This window comes from Oncorhynchus masou, chromosome 31, assembly GCF_036934945.1.
Source record: "Oncorhynchus masou masou isolate Uvic2021 chromosome 31, UVic_Omas_1.1, whole genome shotgun sequence".
NCBI classification, from domain to species: Eukaryota; Metazoa; Chordata; class Actinopteri; order Salmoniformes; family Salmonidae; genus Oncorhynchus; species Oncorhynchus masou.
Window position 1 is genome coordinate 74,434,665 of NC_088242.1, and position 13,303 is coordinate 74,447,967.

Sequence of the window (13,303 nt, forward strand, 5' to 3'; positions counted from 1 at the left end):
ATACCATATTTACAATGTGCAGGGATACTAGAGTGGTATGGGTAGATATGTATGGAGGTAAGGTGACTAGGCTTCAGGACATATGATAAACAGACTAGCAGCAGCGTATATGATGATTGTATGTGAGAGCACTGTCCAGAATAATAATATTTAATTGTCAGAACAGTTCAAATCATATTGGCCACATACATATATTTAGCAGATGTTATTGCTGGTGTAGCGAAATGCTTGTGTTCCTAGCTTCAACAGTGCAGTAATATCTAAAAATTCACAACAATGCACACACATTTCAAAGTAAAATAATGTAATTAAGAAATTTATAAATATTAAGATGAGCAATGTTGGAGTGGCATTGACTAGAATAAGAGTAGAATATAGTATATACATATGAAATTAATATGTAAACATTAAACCTCCTGAGTGTAGGGGGCAGTATTTTGATGTTTGGATGAAAAACATACCCAAATGAAACGGCCTATTTCTCAGGCCCAGAATCTAGAATATGCATATAATTGTCAGATTAGGATAGAAAACAGAACTGTCAAACTTTCCAAAACTGTCAAAATATTGTCTGTGAATATAACAGAACTGATATTGCATGCGAAAACCTGAGGAAAATCCAACCCGGAAGTGCTGTTTTTCCTGAAAGCTCCCTGTTCCATTGCCTGCCTTTGCTCCATTTAAAGGGATATCAACCAGACATAGTTTCAGGCTTTTATTTTGAAAAATGAGTGAGAAAGATCACATCGCGTCATTGTATGGCTGGGTGCCAGCAGCGTTTTGCATGCGCAACAGCTTGGAGCAGACATTTTCTCTCTCTCTCTCCTATTGAAGAAGCTACAGTCCCGGTTGAAATATTATCGATTATATTTTGTTAAAACAACCTGCGGATTGATTATAAAAAATGTTTGACATGTTTCTACGAACTTTACGGATACTATTTGGAATTTTCGTCTGCTCCGTCGTGACCGATCGAGCCTGTGGATTTCTGAACATAACGCGCCAACCAAATGGAGGTATTTTGGATATAAAAATAATCTTTATGGAACATAAGGAACATTTATTGTGTAACTGGGAGTCTCGTGAATGCAAACATCCGAAGATCATCAAAGGTAAGCGATTCATTTGATTGCTTTTCTGACTTTCAATCCCAATCTACTTGGCTGCTAGCTGTTTGTAATATTTTATCTACTGAGAGAGATGTCCTTACATAAACGCTTGGTATGCTTTCGCCGAAAAGCTTTTTTGAAATCTGACATGCTAGGTGGATTAACAACAAGCTAAGCGGTGTTTTGTTAAATTGCACTTGTGATTTCATGAAAATAAAATATTTTTAGTAATTTAATTCTATTTTGGCGCTCTGCAATTCAGCAGATGTTGACGAAAATTATCCCGGTAACGGGATGGGTGCATCAAGTGACCAGTGATTCCTATGTACAGAGGACAGCAGCCTCTAAGGTGTAGGGATGAGTACCGGGTGGTAGCCGGCTGGTGATGGCTATTTAACAGTCTGATGGCCTTGTGATAGGGGCTCCCGAGCAGCGCAGCAGTCTAAGGCACTGCATCTCAGGGTCAACACAGACTGTGGTTCAATTCCAAGCTGTATCACAACCAGCCGTAATTTGGAGTCCCATAGGGCAGCGCACAATTGGCCCAGTGTTGTCCACGGTATTGGAAATAAGAATTTGTCTTAACTGATTTACCTAGTTAAATATAAAAATAAGCTGTTTTTCAGTCTCTCTGTCCCAGTTTTGATGCCTCTGTACTGACCTCGCCTTATGGATGATAGCGGGGTGAACAGGCCGTGGCCTGGGTGGTTGATGTCCTTGATGATCTTTTTGGCCTTCCTGTGACATTGAGTAATGTAGGTGTCCTGGAGGGCAGGGCCCTCATCTCCTCCCTGCTAACTTGATGATTGAGTTGGAGGCGTGCGTGGCCACGCAGTCATGGGTGAACAGGGAGTACAGGATGGGGGCTGAGCACGCACCTTTGTGGGGCCCCTGTCTGTGGATCAGTGGAGTGGAGGTGTTGTTTCCTACTTTCACCACCTGGGGCGGCCCGTCAGGATGTCCAGGACCCAGTTGCACAGGGCGTGGTTCAGACCCAGGGCCCCAAGCTTAATGAACTTGTAGATTACTATGGTGTTAAAGGCTGAGCTGTAGTCAATGAACAGCATTCTTACATAGGTATTCCTCTTGTCCAGATGGGATAGAGCAGTGTGCAGTGCGATGGTGATTGTATCGTCTGTGGATCTATTGGGGCAGTATGCAAATTGAAGTGGGTCTAAGGTGTCAGGTAAGGTGGAGGTGATATAATCTTTACCTAGCCTCTCAAAGCACTTCATGATGACAGAAGTGAGTGCTACAGGGCGAATGTCTGCAGCCCCCGGCCTCACGCTACTGGACTCTGAAGTCAAATGTTTTTTTGTTTGCAGATGATCATGGCTCTCGACCTTTGCCTCTCCCGAGTCCGTATAAGAGTTGCAGCGATGAGACAAGACTGTAACTACCAATTGAATGCCACGAAATTGGGGAGACAAAGAAGTTAAAATAAAAATAATTAATAATAAAAGTAATGTAGTGAGTATAAAAGTTGTCAAAAATAAAAATAGTAAAGTACAGATACCCCCGAAAACAATTTAAGTAGTACTTTCAAATATTTTCAAGTATGTTGTACTTTGCAACTGTTTTCAACTTATAAAAAACACTGAACATATGTGATAATATAGCACATCTGTCATCATAATGTGCTTTGAGACACCCTCGACCCACCTGACACCCTCGACCCACTCCAATTTGCTTACCACCCCAAGAGGTCCACAGATGACGCAATCGCCATCACACTGCACACTGCCCTATCCCATCTGGACAAGAGGAATACGTAATATGTAAGAATGCTAATAATTGACTACAGCTCAGCATTTAACACCATAGTACTGTCCAAACTCGTCATTAAGCTTGAGACCCTGGGTCTCGACACCGCCCTGTGCAACTGGGTCATGGACTTTCTGATGAGCCGCCCCCAGGTGGTGAGGGTAGGAAACAACATCTCCATCCCACTGATCCATAACACTGGGGCCCCACAACGGTGCGTTCTCATCCCTGTCCTGTACTCCCTGTTCACCCATGACTGTGTGGCTATGCACACCTCCAACTCAATAATCAAGTTTGCAGATGACACCACAGGGGTAGGCTTGATTACCAACAATGATGACAGGGAGGAGGGAGGAGGTGAGGGTCCTCGGAGTGTGGTGTCGGGTGTCAGGACAATGAACTCACTCAACGTCAACAAAACAAAGGAGATGATCGTGGACTTCAGGAAACAGCAGAGGGAGCATCCCCCATCCACATCGATGGGACAGCAGTGGAGGTGGAAAGTTTTAAGTTCCTCGGCGTACACATCACAGACAAACTGAAATGGTCCACCCACACAGACAGTGTGGTGAAGAAGGCGCAACAGCGCTTTGTCAACTTCAGGAGGCTGAAGAAATTTGTCTTGTCAACTAAAACCCCCACAAACTTTTACGGATGCACAAGTGAGAGCATCCTGCGGGCTGTATCACCGCCTGGTACGGCTACTGCTCCACCCACAACCGCAAGGCTCTCCAGAGGGTAGCGCCTTCTTCACCACACTGTCTGTGTGGGTGGACCATTTCAGTTTGTGATGTGTACACCGAGGAACTTACAAATTTCCACCTTCTCCACTGCTGTCCCATCGATGTGGATGGGGGGGATGCTCCCTCTGCTGTTTCCTGAAGTCCACGGTCATCTCCTTTCTTATGTGAAAAAATGGCGCCGGAAGAAACCAATTGTGCAATTATGTGTTTTTTTCTTGCGTTATTTGTAACTTATTTTGTACATAATGTTTCTGCAACTGTATCTTACGGCAAAAAAAGAGCTTCTGGATATCAGGACAGCGATCACTCACCACGGATTAGACAAAGATTTTTTCTTCAACAAACAAGACGCACAAGACATTCTCCAAACAACCAGCAGGGCCGACATCCCATTATTTGCCAGAGGAAGCGACACAGGTACAAAGGACAAAGAGCCGGATGTCTGGTCAGGACCCGGAAAAGGCAAGTGGGAAAGCTGCCGTTACCGCCAATGCTACGCGCCAACATGCAATCATTGGACAATAAACTAGACGAGGTACGATCACAAATATCCTGCCAACGAGACATCAAAAACTGTAATATCCTATGTTTCACGGAATCGTGGCTGAATGACAATATGGATATTCAGCTTGCAGGATACACGCTGCACCGGCAAGATAGAACAGCACACTCCGGTAAGACGAGGGAGGGGGGGGGGGGCGGTCTGTGAATATTTGTAAACAACAGCTGGTGCATGAAATCCAAGGAAGTCTCTAGATTTTGCTCACCTGAAGTAGAGTATATTGTGATAAATTTCAGGCCACACTACTTGCCTAGAGAGTTTTCAGCTATACTTTTCGTGGCTGTTTATTTACCACCACAGACAGATGCTGGCACTAAGACCGCACTCAGTCAGCTGTATAAGAAAATAAGCAAACAGGAAACCACTCACCCAGAGGCGGCGCTCCTAGTGGCCGGAGACTTTAATGCAGGGAAACATATCAGTTCTACCAAATTTCCATCATCATGTTAAATGTGCAACCAGAGGGAAAAAATTATAAATCACCTGTACTCCACACACAGAGACACGTACAAAGCTCTCCCTCGCCCTCCATTTGGTAAATACGACCACAACTCTATCCTCCTGATTCCTGCTTACAAGCAAAAAATTAAAGCAGGCAGCACCAGTGAGTTGGTCTATAAAAAAAGTGGTCAGATGAAGCAGATGCTAAACTACAGGACTGTTTTGCTCTCACAGACTGGAATATCTTCCTGGATTCTTCCGATGGCATTGAGGAGTACACGACATCAGTCACTGGCTTTATCAATAAGTGCATTGAGGACGTCGTCCCCACAGTGACTGTACCTATATACCCCAACCAGAAGCCATGGATTTCAGGCAACATTCGCACTGAGCTAAAGGGTAGAGCTGCCACTTTCGAGGTGTGGGGCTCTAACCCAGAAGCTTACAAGGCAGCCTGCTATGCCCTGCGACGAACCATCAACCAGGCAAAGCGTCAATACAGGGCTAAGATTGAATCATACTACACCGGCTCTGACGTTCGTCTTATGTGGCAGGGCTTGCAAACTATTACAGACTACAAAGGGAAGCACAGCCGCGAGCTGCCCAGTGACACGAGCCTACCAGACGAGCTAAATCACTTCTATGCAAGCAACACTGAGGCATGCATGAGAGCATCAGCTGTTCCGGACGACTGTGTGATCACGCTCTCCGTAACCAACGTGAGTAAGATCTTTAAACAGGGCTGCAGGGCCAGACGGATTACCAGGACATGTGCTCTAGACATGTGCTGACCAACTGGCAGGTGTCTTCACTGACATTTTCAACATCTCCCTGATTGAGTCTGTACTACCAACATGTTTCAAGCAGACCACCCTAGTCCCTGTGCCCAAGAACACAAAGGCAACCTGCCTAAATAACTACAGACCCGTAGCACTCATGTCCGTAGCAATGAAGTGCTTTGAAAGGTTGGTAATGGCTCACATCAACACCATTATCCCAGAAACCCTAGACCCACTCCAATGTGCATATCGTCCAAACAGATCCATAGATGATGCAATCACTATTGCACTCCACACTGCCCTTTCCCACCTGGACAAAAGGAACACCTATGTGAGAATGCTATTCATTGACTACAGCTCAGCGTTCAACACCATAGTGCCCTCAAAGCTCATCACTAAATTAAGGATCCTGGGACTAAACACTTCCCTCTGCAACTGGATTCTGGACTTCCTGACGGGGCCGCCCCTAGGTGGTGAAGGTAGGTAGCAACACATCTGCCACGCTGATCCTCAACACTGGAGCTGCCCAGGGGTGTGTGCCTAGTCCCCTCCTGTACTCCCTGTTCACCCACGACTGCATGGCCAGGCACAACTCCAACACCATCATTAAGTTTGAAAATGACACAACAGTGGTAGGCCTGATCACCGACAATGACGAGACAGCCTATAGGGAGGAAGTCAGAGACCTGGCCGGGTGGTGCCAGAATAACAACCTATCCCTCAACGTAACCAAGACTAAGGAGATTATTGTGGACTACACGCCCCCATTCTCATCGATGGGGCTGTAGTGGAGCAGGTTGAGAGCTTCAAGTTCCTTGCTGTCCACATCAACAACAAACTAGAATGGTACAAACACACCAAGACAGTCTTGAAGAGGGCACGACAAAGCCTATTCCCTCTCAGGAAACTAAAAAGATAAGGCATGGGTCCTGAGATCCTCAAAAGGTTCTACAGCTGCAACATCGAGAGCATCCTGACTGGTTGCATCACTGCCTGGTACGGCAATTGCTCTGCCTCTGACCGCAAGGCACACAGAGGTTAGTGCGTACAGCCCAGAAAATCACTGGGGCTAAGCTGCCTGCCATCCAGGACCTCTACACCAGGCGGTGTCAGAGGAAGGCCCTAAATTGTCATAGACCCCAGCCACACCAGTCATAGACTGTTCTCTCTACTACCGCATGGCAAGTGGTGCCGGAGAACCAAGTCTAGGACAAAAAGGCTTTCCAACAGTTTTTACCCCCAAGCCATAAGACTCCTGAACAGGTAATCAAAGGGCTACCTGGACTATTTGCATTGTGTGCTTCCCAAAACCCTTCTTTTACGCTGCTGCTACTCTCTGTTTATCATATATGCAAAGTCACTTTAACTATACATTCATGTACATACTACCTCAATTGGGCCAGCCAACCAGTGCTCCCGCACATTGGCTAACTGGGCTGTCTGCATTGTGTCCCACCCACCACCTGGCAAACCCTATTTTACGCTACTGCTACTCTCTGTTCATCATATGTGCATAGTCACTTTAACCATATCTACATGTACATACTACCTCAATCAGCCCGACTAACTGGTGTCTGTATGTAGCCTTGCTACTTCTTTAGCCTCGCTACTGTATATAGCCTGTCTTTTTACTGTTGTTATATTTCTTTACCTACCTATTGTTCACCTAATACCTTTTTTTTTACTATTGGTTAGAGCCTGTAAGTAAGTATATCACTGTAAGGTCTACACCTGTTGTATTCAGCACACGTGACAAATAAACTTTGATTTGATTTGAAACTACCTGCCCTCCAGGACAGCTACAGCACCCGATGTCACAGGAAGACCAAAAAGATCATCAAGGACAACAACCACCTGAGCCACTGCCTGTTCACCCTGCTATCATCCAGAGGTCAGTACAAGTGTATCAAAGCTGGGACCGAGAGACTGAAAAACAGCTTCTATCTCAAGGCCATCAGACTGTTAAACAGCCATCACTAACATAGAGTGGCTGCTGCCAACATACAGACTCAAATTTCTGGCCACTTTAATAAAATTAATAAATGGATTTAATAAATGTATCACTAGTCAATTTGAATAACGCCACTTTAAAAATGTCTACATATCTTACATTACTCATCTCATATGTATATATTGTATTCTATACCATCCACTGCATCTTGCCTATGCCGCAAGGCCATCGTTCATCCATATATTTATATGTACATATTTTTATTCATCCCTTTACATGTGTGTGTGTAACAAGCATTTTGCTACACTCACATTAACATCTGCTAAACATGTGTATGTGAACAATCAAATTTGATTTGAACATTTGAAACATCTTTATCCTTTTGTAACCTTTATGAGTGCAATGTTTACTGTACATGTTTTTTTAATGCTTTTTCTTTCTTCTCACTTTTGTTTATTGTTTATTTCACTTGCATTGGCAATGTAAAATAGATTTCCCAAGCCAATAAAGCCCCTTTGAATGGAATTGAATTGAGAGAGAGAGTGAGTGATTGATAGAGAGAGAAATGCCCCACTCAGGTAGGATAATCTTTCAGAACTGGCACTGTAGTATGGGGATGATTATTCCCAGTGATTTCCCTGGCTGTTTCTTCTTCTCACCCCACTCCCTGACAAAAGTCAAATGGAAGACCAGGCTGTGAATTCATAGTTTCATCCCTATGGAGAAAACATGGCTTAAAATAAAGACTGGCGATCTTGTGTGTTGTTGAAGGGGTGGTATACAACCAAGACAGAATTAGTGGTATAATTAGATTTAATCTATTATATTATTATATCCGTTCTTTAAAATCAAAAAATGATTGGCTACATTTTATATTTTTACTTGATTGTAGCAAAAGTCCAACTGCAGAGGATACAAATGTCCTTCTCCAAATATACACTAAGTATACCAAACATTTGGAACACTTTCCTAATATTGAGTTTCCCCCCCACTTTTGCCCTCAGAACAGTCTCAATTTGTTGGGACATGGATTCGACAAGGTGTTGAAAGCGTTCTACAGGGATGTTGACCTACGTTGACTCCAATGCTTCACACAGTTGTGTTAAGTTGGCTGGATGTCCTTTGGGTGGTGGACCATTCTTGGTACACACAGGAAACTGTTGAGCGTGAAAAACCCATCAGCGTTGCAATTCTTGACCCAATCTAGTACGCCTGGCACCAACTTCCATACCGTGTTCAAAGGCACTTAAATCTTGTGTCTTGCCCATTCACCAAACATTGCATTCCACAGTAAGAACCTCATACTAATGGTCAAGCATGGTGGTGGTAGTGTGATGGTTTGGGGATCCTTTGTGCCTCAGCACTTGGCGACTGGCCTTAACAGAAGGAACCATGAATTCTGCACTGTATCAAATAATTCAAAAGGAGAATGTCAGGCCACCCGTCTGTGAGCTGAAGCTGAAGCACAGCTGGGTCATGCAGCAAGACAATGATCCAAAACACACAATGAGATCTACATGAAAATGGCTAAAAAGCAACAAATTTGAATTTTGGAATGGCATAGTCTAAGTCCAGACCTAATCCCAATTGAGATGTGGCAGGACTTGAAATGATCAAATCATGCTTGAAAACCCACAAATGTCGCTGAGTTAAAGCATTTCTGCATGGAAGAGTTGGCCAAAATTCCTCCACAGCGACGTGAGAGACTGATCAACAACTACAGGAATCGATTATTTGGGGTCATTGCAACTAAATGTGGCACAAACAGTGAGAGTGTAAGAGGGCAATTACTTTTTCACATGGGGCATTGGGTGTTGCATAACTTTGTTTATGAAATACATTTTTAAAACTATGTAATAGTTGTATTATTTGTTCACTCAGGTTCCCTTGATCTAATATTAGGTTTTGGTTGAAGATCTGATAACATTCACTATCAAAAATAAGGGGGCAAATACATTTTCACAGCATTGTAAGTTGCTCTTATACCTATGCATAATAACAGTTCCTATTCTACTTCTGTAATTACAAATCCACTCTCAACTCCATTGTTTTGCAATTCAAATGCAATCACTAAAGTACTGTAACAGCATGTTAATACAGTGTTATTACTAGTGTAATTACATCGTTACTTACTACACAGTAAAGGGTTACCTATAATAATTTTGGAAACACTGAGGGAAACAAGAACATGAATGGATGGATACACAGAAAGAAAACACCCATGAAGCAGAGGCTGCAGGCTTATAGCTTTGATCAGCATGGCTACAGAGATGGTTACAGACAGTTACACATCCTCAGTGAGTACACTGTCAGCATTCCCTGTTTCCTGTATCCCATATTATTGAAACTGACACAATGGGATCAAAATACATGAAAATGAAGGGTCCAGAGAGATTCTCTCTGAATAAGAGTAATGAGTTGAGCCAACAAGGAGTTAGCCAGCCATCCTTTAGCTTTACATTATTTAACTTAAATTTTATTAAGAGAATTCCCAATCGTGTTTGAATTAAAGATGAATGTTGAAAAACAGTTTACTTAGCGACTGTTATGTAATGCAATAAAAAAGTGAGTGAGAGAACACTCAGATCTATTATGCATTTATTGAACTTCACCCCAATGCGCTAGCATGTCTAGTGCTCTATGACAGACAGGTCGGGCTGGATAGAGTCCTTCATGCACATAGAGTGGAAATGAATTGACTTCCTGGAAGTAGTTAAGCACATGTTGACAGAATGGAAGTTCTGACACACAGAAAAGCGCTGGGTGAGATAGTGACAGAAAACTCTGACACTATGGTAAGTCTCTCTCTTTCTCATAAATTAGCTTCCTGTGCACATTGATCCCTCTCCCCATCATCCCCTCTGATGGTGAGTAAGTGAGAGGCTCATTGTAGTGGACACACGCGCACTGACCCACTCTGGGAGTTAATTTGTTTTTATTGACTAGATAGAACACCTGCGTTTCCAGCTGTAACTTATCATGGCTAGCACAGGCTTCCAGGGAGCTGAGGCTCCATGCTTACAGCCACTCATCAACAGATGGGAACAGGGAGACTTTACATCACTGTCCAACCCTCGTGTCCCCAAAAAACACTCTCGCTGACCTTTGCTGAGCCTTATGGTACACAAGGTTAGATCAGGTGAGTGAGTAGTGAGTACTCAGTAGTTGGTGCATTTCCATACAGGATTTACCTGTGTTTTACCCAAAAGGCTCAGACTTTTCTGTTTACATCTACGCGGGCCGGTATTCGTGTCTCACTGGGCCATGGCTCCGGCAGACCTGCTCTCACTTGGGGCCAATGCCAGGCCACTGGTACTTTTAGATTTCATTTACATAACAATGACTAACTGGGAACTTTAAGACCTTCTCACAAAGCAACTGTTTATGCAGAGGTTATAATATATAATAATAATATATCCCATTTAGCAGACGCTTTTGTCCAAAGCGACTTACAATTCGCCTGGGGCCACTACTTTTACATATGGGTGGTCCCAGCGGGAATCGAACCCACGACGCTTGGCGTTGCAAGCGCCATGCTCTACCGACTGAGCCACACAGGACCCAATTCTGCGCTCCACAGTCCTCACTGTCAGTCCTAGCTATGGAAACACAATATCCCTAGTTTTACATAAAGGTGTATACACTAATGTAACACTGGTGTTACAGTCGCAAAGGAGCTTGGTGTGATCTACTGAAGTTGACAGCTATATTCATATTTTTCTCTCCTTCACATCTTTGAAGCAAGAGAGCAAATCAGGGTTTTGATTTAATTTTTTCTTTGATTCTCTTTTCATTTCACTCAAAGAGAACTGAGAATTTCCAATCAATATGCCTCACTCTGAGTTTCTACTATAAGCCCCACAGCAGGCAAACACGTCACACCAAAAGGACACAACGATCCTCTCACTGCAGGGCAGTGTTACCTCCGCTCTTACTCATTTCACCCCTACAACAGACAAGATGAATGAGAACACTCATAGTAGCAGTGCGTGGGTAAAATCACTGCTGATGCCAGAAAAAAAGCCACATTACAGCTTATATGTTGTGATAATTGCGTTGTTTGCTCTATAACCTGTTAACTCATATGCCTTGCGACCGTGATATATAGGCCTAAAGGTCGAGACAATAAGACAGTGGCAGAATAAATTCAACCACACCTTTGTTTCATCACAAAACCAGAGAGCAACTTCTGTCCAGTAAGTCGACAAAGCATATTGCAAACAGTTACATGACCTACAGCATGGTCAAGCAAGTTAATGTTTCCGAATTTTCGGACCACTAAACTACTATTGATTTAGAACCACGGAGAGTTATCGCAAGTCGCAAAGGAAACTGCCTCCACTACTCCAGCACCATTTCAACATCATCAAATCACCTATGCTTAGTCTAATACAGTGACAACTAAAAGACACCAAAAACAATTTAGTCCAATGTAAGCTAAATATTACGTGACAGTCCATGGTTCTGATTTCTCTGTGTGTGCACGTTCGTGCAAGTAGGAAAAACATGTTGACTCACCCTACTGTACTTCTAGAGGAACGCCAATGATGCCATCCTTCTCTCCTTCATGTTGATTAAAAGGTCTGTCACTCTGTCATTCAGTACATGCTTTTATTTTGTGTTGTCCTAGGCTACCTGGTTAAAATGCTTGCTCGTTCGCCTAACTTCCTTTCATGGGCAACGTTAGTTAACATTAGTCTACTACGTCTAGCTACATATTGAACTTCCACCCTCTCCGGCCAGGGGCACAATGTATGAATTAATGGTTGGATCAGAATCACTGTTATAATCATTGGCCAGTACGGAGAATTAAGTAAAACCACAAGGCCAAATCACTATCTCCATCCATGGATAATTTAATAAAGCGCCACTGGAGGACAACAACACAATTCAAGTTGTTTCTGTCAATGACGTATATTCTCAATGCGATTTTATGAGTGACGCCAAATCCAAACGGACTTCAATTCATACTTTTTTTGGGGTGTGCCAGGACTATTCGCAGTTGACATCGCTCAGTTTAGCGCAACGCTAATTGGCAATCATTTTTATTTTTATTTATTTTTTTATCAAGGGAGGCCAAATGCTCTCCGGCGGCAACAATGTCATACTCTTTTGGACCAGACAGCATCTGATAGATGGCCTACATATACAGAGGGGCACTGTTACGCCTGCTCGAACGCTTTCTCCGGTGAGATACATTCAGCGTCTTGCGAATTGAAGGACAATTATGAAACACAGAGAGGAGAAAGATAAAATAATTAATGTGTTTTTCTTTTTTTCTTAATCAATATTTTTGGGGAAGCCTGGCTTCATGAATACACGTCACTGAACATTCATTTTCTGATCGAACGACCAATGTTTACCAATGCCAGTTCTTCCTTACAGTACTTCTTATGACTTAGTTACAGTTCATGAAGTGCAAGTTAGTGTACATGCATAGTAAAGATGATATTAATAGGCTTGCTTTGCTGGGAATGATTATCACTATGACTCACGATCTATTGCAAATATTTAACATATTCCATACATCACTGAGAGCAATTTGTCATATTCCTGGAATTCCCGTGGGAGCTATGTCTCAAGGTGCCATTGCAGGGTACAGTCACCGGGAACAACGTGTCTTGCATTGATCCTAGACCAGCGGTAAAAAAAAAGTACCCAATTTTCATACTTGAGTAAAGGTAAAGACACCTTAATATAAAATGACTCAAGTAAAAGTCATCCAGTAAAATACTACTTGAGTAAAAGTCTACAAGTATTTGGTTTTAAATATACTTAAGTATCAAAAGTAAATGTAATTGCTACAATATACTTAAGTATCAACATGTAAAAGTATGAATCATTTCAAATTCCTTATTTATTAAAGCAAACCAGGCGGCAGCATTATTTTAACTATTTTTTTTTTTTAATTTACGGATAGCCAGGGGCATGCTCCAACACTCAGACATAATTTA